Genomic DNA, 13,656 nt, shown 5'->3' on the forward strand with positions numbered 1-13,656 from the left:
TTGAATTTAAACTTAACATATCCATTACAGTATAGCAGAGCAGTACTCACTTGTCCATATTTTTTATTTGGTATATGTGAAGTATAATGCACATATAATTGCATATTTTTACTGTAAATACAAAAATGCCTAACCTAAACTATGATACATTTATTTTATACGAAATTAGTGTTAACACTGTAAACGGTTATGTGATGAAATACTAGATGAGGGTAGACAGCACACTATACTGTGGCAAACCTGACTTTTTAAGTTTACATAAAAAATATAGATCTTTATATAAGATATTTACCATAAAAAAATATATTAAGATATGGTTATATAACGCGATATAACAAACCAAGTACAAATACTAGTTGTTATGGATGATTTGAAAATTCTAGGTGAATCCATAAATAAAGAATGCAATATAAATCCAGTTATTTCTCTTATTGAAACATCTACAACAAGAATAGGGTTAATGTATTGGAACTGTAGTTTGTGCCATGTTAAAACAATTTCTTAATAGTAAGCTATTCGAATACAAGGTGGATTCAATAGTCGTTGACAAAGTCAAAATATTCAAACTAACTATATAGACTTCCTATTCAGTACCAATAATAATTCATCACGTAAGAAAAAGTCTAATTTGCTTTATAAAAGTTTTTAAAATCCAAAAATATCTTCTCCGAGAAAACTACATCAAATTTTTATTTAGGTACAGAAGTAATTATATCTGACAGACCACGAAAACAGTGGCTACATATACACGTATAGAAGGAATTTTTAAAATCCTAGGAATGCAAAAATGGAAGGTCATATTGTTGATAATTGAGATAAATGGATGAATTTAATAATAGCGTCAAAAACTCTATGGATGTTATTTAGATACCAATAAAGAAGAAATATAATCTTATGATAAGGTATTTCAACAACATAAATATCATTCTATGTACAGGGTTATAATATTAAGCGCGCTCACATTGACCTACGTATTAATGTATAATGTGGTTATCATTAGGTAATATTTTTTAAGTCTAAGGTGTATTTATTTTTTTAAATTTTAAAGCTGTAGTTTAGTACACACTTCAACTTAGAATACCTATAAAAAAAATATGCATTAAATAAAAATATTATTTTTTTATACCGAATTTTCCCTTACAAAGATATCTTAAATATTACCAATACTGAACTTCTTTGATGTTGCAAGTTGCAATATTTTGTTTTATATTTAATTATACCTATATTCAATGAAGTAAAAATGATGGGTGTCCGAGAACTCAAATTTCTTCCTGTACATTTGCTCTCATGGTATAGTCAAATTTTGCATAAGAAAATTAAATTAAATGTGAATGATATTAACATATATATATATAAGTATATTTTAATATGCACGTAAAAACAGGTTTTGATATAAAATAATAATTATTAATTCTCCAATTCATGTATATGCGGTATACCTCGGTATTCAGATATAATACTTTAAGCATCTTTGTATGTATAGTGCGTGTGTGTGTGTGTGTGTGTGTGTGTGTGTGTACGATATTTAAGTTGGAAACTGTCCAAACATCGCGATCCTGTAGAAAATAAATCATTTATAATAACTATCTTTATGTATACCAATTACACAAAAATTGACTAATGGTGAAATGTGATTTATGTTTAATAAATGTAATTTAGTCGTATGACTCGTATGGACAGAATATTTAATATTCTCAAAGTACTAATATATACTTTGAATATAATAGGTATCAATAAAATATTACATTTTTAAATAACAAGTATTTTTTCAATGAATGTTTTAATTGCTATTTTTAGAAAATAAAAAAATGTCTTATCATAATTTTATATGTATTTTTCCTAAATTCAAGTCATATATTTTGAAGTTACTATCGTGTTTTTTAGGGAGTAGAATAGCAAACATTTTAAATTTATAATATTTTATAATATAGGTATATATATATATATATATTATATATGATAATAGAGACACGTTATTTTTGAGTACTGCAACCACATTGGTGTCAATTGTGTTTATAAATCGGGCACGTCCGACGAATGAATGTATTAATGTTTCAAGCATTCAACATTTCAATTCGTGATTATTAATAAATGAAGGTTTACGCTATGGTGAAAGCAATTTGGTTGAAAAATCAAATCACAGTATCTTAGACCACAAGTGTTGATTGAAAACTTTCAAAGAAGACACAAAAGTCAACAGTAAATATATAGGTGTGTGTATATAATATATATAGTATATAGTATACATAGTTTAGATAGCGTGTTCTTGTTAAACGTTATTTGTCCGATCGATAACCAAATAAAATTCTAGTCTATGATGAAAGTATTGTAATGTTTTATTTAAGGAATAATAATATAATTTATTAAAGGTTATTTACTAACTTAAAACACCTTTTATTAATCAGAAATCGCAGTTTATAAAAAAAAACATAAAATTGTCATTTAAAACTTACTACAGTAATATTATAATAGTCAATTATAACTATTTATATTTAATTTGAATAAAATACCTAACAAAACATTTCATATCGTAATGTCGAAATAAAATAGTAAATCATAAATAGGTAGGTACTAATAAAAAAAAATTTTCATTAATTATTCATCTTCGTTTGATTAAATCATAAAATTTGTACGACTATAAGTAAACGTATTTCAAAATGTATATTATTTAAAAACATTTTATAAAATCTTAAATCATAGACTTATTAAGTAATTATGATATAACTTGATATATACATCCCATAGCATTAATTCAGCGTATCATTTATATTTTTTGGAAAAAAAAATAGTCAATGAATTTGTTTAGTTATGAAGTTAATGTCTTATTTCTTAATGGATTCCTTAATTCCATAACAAATATATTAAAATTATTTTCTGAACAAAATTGTTCGTCTTAGTTTTGGTTTTCAGAATGACGGTATATTTAAAATTCTCAACAGTTTTGTCCCACAAATGTGGTTAGAAACTCATACATATATATTAATTTATTATGTATATATATTTTTTGCTGACGATAATAATGACTATAATAATAATCTTCAATTAATGATCTGCTACTGCCTGCAGAGGTCGTTAAAGTTGTCCTTCGTTAAGTCTTAGGTTGAAACAAATATGTAATTTTCAAGGCATACCTAATATATTTTTTTATATGTATGTGTTGATGAATTCACATACATGAGGCCTGGATTAGGTAGATAGTATACTATTTATATAATATTGAACTTAGTTTAAAGTGGATGACTAAATAGGTTTTAATGAACACAATATCAACGTTGGATAAAACACAGCATGATTTGTTTAACGTAAAATACTAATTATTTAAAAAAATACTTTTAATTATTTTTGTAAAGCGGAAAATTTTTGGAATACTTCAATATATAGATATTGTACATTGAACGAAGTGTATGACTTATAAGCATTAAATTATTCTAAATATCGGTATATCGAACATATAATATGATTAGCTTGAGAAAAAAAATATCGATAAAGACATTTTTACAAACAAATAATTATTAGTTATGTATATAATATCAAAAAAAGAATATTAAAGACATTTCATTGATATTATTTTAATATTTTGCAATACTGATCTATCTTATTTTAAAATTTGGAACTATGATTTTTTATTACTATTTGGTAGGTACCAGCTATATATTATTTTGTGTAGAATATTTATAATAACATCTATATTTTTAAGTACTAACATCACGTGCATAACGTACAAACATCAATAATTTTATAATCTTGAAATTAAAACTAATAATAGTTGGTATTTTAAAAATGAAATACAAGAATATATAAATAATTTATTACGCCTAATAAATTCATAATATGCCCAGTACAAAATGTATTTAAGTATATATATAACATTAATATATATACTCGTAATTACTATATTCTTATATGCATATGATCTTATTTAAAGTATTAAAACGTTTTTATATCAACATATTTTTGTTTCAATTAACAATTTATTAAAAATATATAATATTATAATGTTTAGATTTTTAAAACTATTACATTTCAATACTATAAACATTGTCAATATATTGTTCAATACGCAGAAAACATTACACTTAGCAACTTAGCATTCAATTATTAATTTAGCAAGTTCATCAATTTAAATTTCTTCATTTAAATTGAATTAGGAAGACCATTACTCGATTCGTATAGGACCTTAACGTCACATAGTGAGTGACGCTTTGCGTCAAATATCAAAATGAATCACGTCAAACGCTATTAAAATATATTATGCAGCGGATGACCATACTGGATTTTCAACAACGTATTTTATGCCCTTTCACGATAAAAACTAAATTCAACCTAGAGACATTTTAGATTTAAAAATAAATATTTTAGTTTGCTATTAAATTAATTAAAATATCTGTATAATATGAAACTACACATGTCTATTTTATGTTTTATTTTCGAGATATTGTAAATGAAAGTTTTTTTAAGAATATTACGAAAATATTATATGAACCTATATCTGTACTATATACATTATACAAGTATTTTTGATTGAATTATAAAACTTTTAAGCATCTAAATATTATTATTATTCCTATCAAAATGTCTTAATAAAGAAAACTTAAGATATTCTTAAATTACAACGCGCATTATCTTTTATAGACTAATAAATCTATAGAAAAATGGAAAAATTAGTTATTTTTGGTAATTTTCATTTTAACAAATTGCGTATATAATTCTAATTGTATGCAATTATCTAGTCGGATAACAACTTTTTTATTTAGTGTATCTACGTATGAAGAATGTATTTTTAATTATTAAAAATGTATATACCTGTTTATATATAATAATATTATACCTATATCTAGCAGTTATAATACTTTGCCTTTCTCGCATTATCATAATATTATAATCCATTGTTTATAATTGTATACGCGAAATGGTCTCATATGATGGAAAGTAATTTAAATCTTAATACTTTTTAATGACGTTCATTATTGTGATTTTGCTCCGGTTCGGATTGAACTGGTCATATTTTTTTCTCATGCAGTATATGTAAGTAATAATATCGCATACGAGAACTCTCATTTTTATTTTCATATTTTCTTTGGCCACATACGCGCCGCAGTTATCAATATTCAAATACATATGATATACTCACTATGGCTACTCCACGCGAATGCCTTTTGTAACGCGCGCAGTGGTTTCGAAACCCTATTTTATCGGACCCTATTCATAACTGTTGACGAGGCCAATTACGAAAATTGGCTTTTGACCTCGAAACCTTTAATCTTAGCAATATGATATTTCCTATTGCGTTTGTTTGTCTGTTTTTTTTTTTTTGTTAAATCCCGCAGAACATCATGAGCACAAAACATGAACAAATGTACCTATATATACAATATATTATATCCAACTATTTATTTCCCCCCTATTATACAGTCGCTAGCATAAATTTCAATTTAGACTAATACACCTGTCATTAAACAGATGAAAGAGATGAGTTTATTTATTATTATTTTTTTACATCCGGCTTTTGGAAATGCAATTTCTTAATGTGTTCCCAAGCATCAAAGGGTTCACTCTTTTATATTCTACTGTAGGATTTTCATGCTTTACACAAAAAATTATACATACGCCATCATTAATATTATAAAAAATGCTTTCAACTGTAATGGTATAAACGGTCGATTATGCAATATCAGAATGACCCTTTTTTTGTCAGTGGTCAAAACGTCAAATGTATATTTTGTTTTATTTATTATTAAAACTGTTATGTCCAAACTGAACATTTGTTCTTGCATTATAGATCCTGCACATCCTAAGTTAATTTATTTAAATTATTTTTCACTCATACAAAATTAACTCCGTTCTTGCATTATTAATATATTTAAGTTGTTGAATATAATTAATTTACATCCTCAACGTGTAAATTTTTAAAGACTATTACCAACATTGCCTAGTTAAATTAAATACATTTTATATGGTGTATAACCATTATACTGTCAAAGTAAAAAGTACGTAGATAAAAAGGTAACTCATAAAAGAATAAAATAAATCCTATTTGCTTAATTATTTAAAATTGTTTAAATTCGTGTTCAGTAATGCACACAGGATTTTTTCAAGAGTCATATAATAATACAAATATAAGTCGTAAAAACCATAAAATATTGATTTAAATTATTTTTCTGGAGTAAGAAATTTCAGAGGCGGGATCCTATGTATGTATTTGTTATACTTAATACAAAGAATTTTCATTGAGATATTAATAATTAAGTGAGTCACAAGGAAGAATACATTGTATCATTTGTATCTATATTCTGTATAACGTGAAAATATTATAAATAAATGTCGAATTATTAAATGCATAGGTACCAAAGTATGTATATTAAAAGAAACTATTATTAGTATCTATATTCTATAATATTCTATACCTAAATCGATTGATTAGGTTTCCGTTTTTTTACATTATTTCATTATTTTACATAGTATATTTTGTTTATATTTTTCCTGACTCTTTTTGTTTTGTAAAAGTCAAATATTTATTTCGTCTATAAAGTAATGGCTTGATGAAATTTTCAATGGATCTACTTAAAATTTTTTTATCACCAACAAGTGCACACTGTAAAAAAAATATGTATACTATTCGATTGATGATTAACTCAGAATCTAAAATATATCTTAAAAGTTATAAATAAATTTCAAAAATTGAAAATACGATAGTTATTATTACAACCTATCAAAGAAATTTGAAAATTTATTTTATTAAAATATTAAATTACAATGTAAAAAAAGTCTGACATTTTATATTATAGAACAAAATAAATATAGGTACATGTAAAATTAAAATAATTTAACACATAAATAATTTTTTATTATGAGATAGCAAATTTTACTGGTAAGAAATCACATGAATATTCTTGGATAAATATTTAAATTTTAAAATGATCTTTAAGTCCACACACTTATTTTTCCAGTAATGTATCGTTAAATATATCAGGAATACGTACACACGCATTATAATAATTATTTTCGTTAAGATAATATTATAAATTCACACTTTCACAAAGTATTTCAGACGTTGGATTGTCGCCAATTATATTAAACTTATTAAAACAGGTGTTGTATGTATACTAACTATAGTAACTACTAACATTTAAAATAAATCATTATAAAATAATTAGTACGTACCTAATTCAAAATAATTACATTTCTCAATATTTATAATATATATTAATTTATATTGAGTATTTACGTCATATTATTTGTTTAACAGGTATATTATTATCAAGTATACATTTTTGTTCGCTAAAATCATCTTTATTTAATAGGTATGTATATCTTTATCATTCGTCATGACTTAAGCCAAATTATATGACATAAGTCATTAAAAAATATTAAATAAAATAAATTAATTAGGTACTAAATGTGGAAAAATATAAAATACCTACCTACCTAAATACTTCTCGGGTGTATATATACCAATGATGTGCAACACTATACCTTCTTGGCTTTATATATAATACAATAATATAATTGGTAAAGACAGTACACCGTACATATTACAATATTTACAACAATAATCAATCGTATACCTACCTACTGCGTATATGTATTTCCATCAAGCCTACACCATCACGGTGCATCGGTTGATTATTATTAAACGTTTTATTTATTTAATGTGTTCAACTGCAATATTATCTAGGTACATCACATATTATAGTGATACGATATATCTACTTTCTTAATTCCAATACTTGTCGGACACAAAAATAAACAATAATAATATTATAATAATAATCTATACTATAAATTATTAAAGGTATTAACGAGATTTATATAGAGTAGGTACTAATATTACCCGAAAGTAAGGGTGACCGTTATACCGATATACCGATTTGAGGTCGATATACCGGTATACCGTCTTTTTTTTAAACAATTTACCAAAAATATCAAATATACCAATAATACCAAAATATCGAAAAATCAAATATATCAAAATTGTTGAAAATATAGAAATATTGAACATGGTATATCAACTATATATCAAAATAAGTTATTTAATATTTTATTCTATTTTTAAATTCTACAAAATTTCCAAAGGGAAATTATCATGGCACCACTTAAAGTGTTTCAAAATAAATTTACAACTTTGGCAATACTTGGTAAAAATATTTACGAGTACAGGGTACTATACTGTTCCGAGCGAACGTGATATGATGTTTAGTTGTGCTGGCAATATATATAATTACCGATCATAGATCATTTCTATCAACAGAGCACGCAGAAAAACTCATATTTTTATCTATGAAGTATGAACTCTAAATTTGTTTTGAAATAATTTTATAAAATATTCATTATTGATCTTTAATCTTTATACGTATATAAATTATTTAATAAATAAGTACACAAAATAATGAAGCTATGGTTGTAGTTTTTGTACATTTAATAAAAAATAAATTAAATTATAAATTGTATTATATACTGTTGCTTTTAATAAGGATTGCTCATACGAGCACAAAGTTTCCCTTTGTACACGATTCACGCAAAAAAAAAATAATAATATAATTATTTGTATTACCTAAATAATTGAAAATACCGAAATTACTCTATCAAAATATCGGTTTAACGATATTTTCAGTATATCCACTCGTACTGGTATAAAATGTCATACGCCGAAATATCGATGTAAAAAAATAATACCGTCATTCCTACCCGAAAGCCCTAGTGCCCCTATTACTACGTTAGGTACTATGCGCTTATATGAGTATAAAAAAAATACGATATCATATAATTTTTTTTTTTTTTTTTTTTTTTAACAAAATTTTATATTACGCAATCTGTTACAATTAATGAACAATAAGCTTAAGTGATAAAATAGAACAGTAGACAGAGAAAGACAGAGGGAAGAGACCACCCATCGGAGGTACTTCAGCATGATATAATTTAAAGTTTTAATCCTAAAATAATAATAAAAGTAACGATATTACAATGAGTACATAGTAGTTATAACTTATAAGTAGCAAACATCATACATATATAAATATACATATAATTTTAAACAATTAAAAGTGTATACTTTTCTTTATATTATCGTCCTATTATATTTAGGATGTTTAATTATCTCAATAATACATAATATATTATTTATTTATTTAATTTAATTTCATATATAGAGGACTGCAGGGGCGTAGCCAAGGGGAGGGGGGGTATCAGGTCACAACCCCCCCATGAGTTTTTGAAAACCTCTAAAAAAATGGCAGAAATATTTTTCAAGATTGAAAAACTTTAAACTTGATAATGACATTTTTTTTTAGTTTTTGACCAAAAAAAATCTATCATCAAAACAATTAAACTGGCCATCAAATATTTCGTTAATAAAAGTTTTGATTATATTCTATATAATATGTATTTGTTACTTGTATAATTATATACGTTAATTAATGATTAATAAATGATTAATAACTAATTATAAATACTTAATACATTAATTAATTAAAAAGGTGTAGTATAAATTATAAATCTTTATATTAGTAAATATAGTACCTATAATGTCAATACTTAAGTTATTTATGTTTTATACATTCGTGTAAAAAAATTTCTGCTACATGGAGTAATGCTAAGCTTTTAGGGATTTATATAAATATAGGTAAGTTTACCAAAAAATTTTGGCAACCCCCCCTCCCCATGAGAAAATCCTGGCTACGCCCCTGGAGGACTGTTATTTGCCCTCTGTTATTATTATAATAAATGTGATTATTTTGGTAAAAGTAAGTTCAATATATCATGTACAAAATTATAAATAAATATTACTTATAAATTATAATAATATACATAAATAAAGAATTTCAAGAGTATATTTGTCTAATATAGCAAGAGATTGACAAATTGTAACTTTTATACTCGATACTTACCTATAATTATTTATTAGAGTACCTGCCTGTTTATAAAATATGTATAATGTTATGTTTTCATTGTAGGAAAATATTCACTTCATAGTATTGTCAGCTGCTTATTCAACTGTATAGTATTATTTGTATTAAAGTAAATTATTTTTTTTTTGAAAACTCCATTACCGGTGAATCAGGTAGGTCATATTTTTTTTTTTTATAATTCCTAGGGACTTGTTTCGACTCGACATATTATTATGTTAAATGCTTAAATAAAATGTATATAATTTGTAAAACATTTTTACCATGACATACTGACATATAGGTATAGTAATGATTTTATTTTTTTAACCATGTAAGTTATTGTTTTAATTGTTTCAGAATATAATTAGCATTTAATATAAATTTGAGTGTATATTTTACAGTAATAAATGACCATACTTTTCTTAACGTTTCATGCGATTTATTCTTATAATTTAGAGAGACTTTTCCTTTAAAATACGGTTTCGGATTAAATTGTCACTGTTTTATACTTGAGTTAAAATATAAAAAAAAAACTTATTGTATTTCTTTAAAAATGGCATTTGAAATAATATTTTCATTTAAAATGTTCTTTTTGTCATTATATTTTCTTGATTTATAAGCGCGTCGCATTTTATAAAATACCAAATGTAACTATGTAAGCATTATAAAACATTAAAAATAGCACAAGTCTTTGGGTTAACCGAGTTGTTAGAAATTCAACGAAATAATTTCATTGTCAGATATTAATACACTATATAATAGAATATAATATTATTATAATATTTTCAATAATTCGTGATAAAGCTAAAATGGTTTTATTTTAAAAATAAACGCCAAATACTTACTATTGTTATCTCGGTTAAATATTTTCTCCTCCCAAAATTTTTTTTTTAAAAAATTAATAAATATCAAATAGCTACATATGTTTCTTTAACAATGTATTAAAGATTTTATAGACTAAAGAACTGAGAAGTGAAGTGATGGTTTGTTTGAACTTTAAATACTAATTAAAAATAAAAATATTTTAACATTTTAAGAAAAATATTCAAGTTTTTTAAGTGTACTTACACCAATGAAATTAATACTAACTCACCCGATAAATCGGCAGTAATGAGGCACCTAAAACGGCTAAAAAATTAAAAATATATCATTGTGTCACCATGGAAATGGTGACAATGTTACACATAATCACATATTATAAAATAATATAGATATATGGAATAACGTACCTATTTTATTTAATAATTACAGTTAAATTTCATGTCATGAATTATATTATATAATATTATATACATTATATACTATATATATCACCATCTTCCAAAAAATAATCTAATAAATATAATGTATCTACTATATAGTATATTCGATTTCGACCATTTGCATCTATCGCCGTGGTGTAAAATTGAACAAATCATTCTATAGCTCACGTTACAATACATAATATAGGTAGTATTATTATACCAAATGATGTGTTAAAATATTTATTCCGTTTGCCACCGCTATAATAAGTATATACAGTTATTTGAGTCCACTTATAGCCCAGACGAATGGGATAGAGAAAAAAATGTTTTAACACCGATATTATAACGCATATCATAATATTCGCATACTCACAAGTCTTGTAATCGGATATATGTGTTCTCGTATAGTAATAATACCTATAATGTATATATAATATATTTACCTCCATATATTTTACATGCGTATTTTGTATATCATGCTATGTGTAATGTGTATATCCTATGGAATATTTTTATAATCAAATTCGTCCCAGTGTCCTATACGGGTAGATAATTCACCGATATGTAGATACGAATATATTGATGGGTATTAGGTATATTATCCTTATCCATACGCATATATTACGAGATGATGATTTCGCTTTTTAAACGAACACGTCAGATATTATGCTGCATAATAAACGCATAATATATTTATATTTTATAGTAATCGATCTGCTGATTAATAAATTTATAATTCTTATTAAATTATTTCGTGTTTGGGTATTTTTATTTTAATCTGTCATCTACGGCGAAATAAATTATTCGATATGTTGTTTCGATGCCGCGTTGAAATTTGCCGACGAGTCTACTTCCTATAATATATAATATATTATACTTGTGTGTGTGGTAGTGGTACACGCGTATATTATTGTATACACTATACACGGCTATATTATTCCAAACGTCACGTGTTGCCGTGTTGCCGTAACATAAAACTGGTCTCGAAGAAATGCGTGCATTGTCGGACTGCGCACTATCAGATTCAGTATTGAAAAATTATAGGTTTGCTTATATTTCTATAATAATTGTATCCAATAGTTTTCACATCGTATATATTACAGCGAGTTGGTGAATTTTATATTTTCATTCGGCGGCTACAAAGATCCTATGCACACACACACATACACGTATAGTAAGTAAAGGTAATTACCTACAGCGTTTTAAAATACAAATAATTTTATCCACACTAAAACCTACGTTTCTCATTTAGACGGAATAAATCAAATCAAAATAGATTTACCTGATATTATAATACATGTAAAATAATTTATATGGTTCATAAACAATGACATTAAAGAATAATATCATTGTGCCCATGCCAGTATACCTATAAGTTGTATCAGCACTCCACGACCTTTAATTATAAATTATTTTATTTTTATTGTACACATATACCTATGTTAATTTTATATTATACAGGGTGTGCCGTGAGGATTTTTACCCATTGTGATATCTTCTGAAATAATGGAGATATCATAATTCTGGTTTTATAATAAGATTCACAGGAACAAGAACTACAGTTTTATTATTTCATGTTTTAATTCATTTTAACGTTTTGGTAAAAAAGAAAAAAAACAAATTTTTTAATTAAATATTTAAAAAAAATTGAACATCGCTATTTTTTAGAGTTCATTTTTCTGAAAATATTGACGTTAAATAATTTTAATTTCATTAATCTTCTGATTTTTAATATTTTTTCGAACATTGCAAGTCACACTGAAAGCGTTTGCCTGCAACCGTAGAGCACGCGGGCCACATGTTAGATACAATGATACCACTATCGTAATAAATAATTCGTAGTTTTTTTTGAAATTAGAAAAAATATTAAAAATCAGAAGTTAATGAAATTAAAATTATTAAACGTCAATATTTTCAGAAAAATTAACTACAAAATGGCTATCTTTAATTTTTTTTTGAAAATAATTAAATAAAAAAATATATTTTTTAAATTTTTTACCAAAATATCAAAATAAATTAAAACTTAAAATATTTATAGTTCTTGTCCCTGGAATCTCATTTAAAAACCAGATTATGATATTTTCATTATTTCATGAGATATCGTAATGTGTAAATCCTCAAGGGACACCCTGTATATATATGTTATAATATTATATTAAGCAATATTTCAAATATTTTTTTAATGTTCAGTTTCATTATTTTTTAATGTATGTGCTGTCAATATTGTCATTGTATACTATTATTTTTTGAATCATAATATACATATACAGATAAATACAATATATATTATATTTTAACAATGCTGAAAGTTTTATTTTTGATTTATTTTTAATTATATATAAATCCCTATGATTATAATTATTATTATTTAAATTACTGTGATTGTAGGTGAATTTTTTAGATTATGGTTTTATTACTGTAAAAGTGTATAATATTGTAAATTAGTTTCTCTCGATTGTCCCACGAAAACAATAAAGAACTACTGAAACACAAACTTTCACTGTATAATAAAATTTCACTCAAAAAAA

At 24.7% G+C, this 13,656-nt stretch overlaps 1 long non-coding RNA gene across 1 annotated transcript; it reads left to right on the plus strand.

Moving 5' to 3' along the window:
- Nucleotides 1-12,028: 12,028 nt before the first annotated feature.
- LOC132929624 (uncharacterized) lies at nucleotides 12,029-13,336 on the plus strand. The gene is made up of 3 exons (XR_009662126.1): nucleotides 12,029-12,172; nucleotides 12,232-12,312; nucleotides 12,381-13,336. It is a non-coding gene; the product is annotated as an uncharacterized LOC132929624 (long non-coding RNA).
- Nucleotides 13,337-13,656: the final 320 nt, after the last annotated feature.

This window comes from Rhopalosiphum padi, chromosome 4 (assembly GCF_020882245.1).
Source record: "Rhopalosiphum padi isolate XX-2018 chromosome 4, ASM2088224v1, whole genome shotgun sequence".
Lineage (NCBI taxonomy): Eukaryota > Metazoa > Arthropoda > Insecta > Hemiptera > Aphididae > Rhopalosiphum > Rhopalosiphum padi.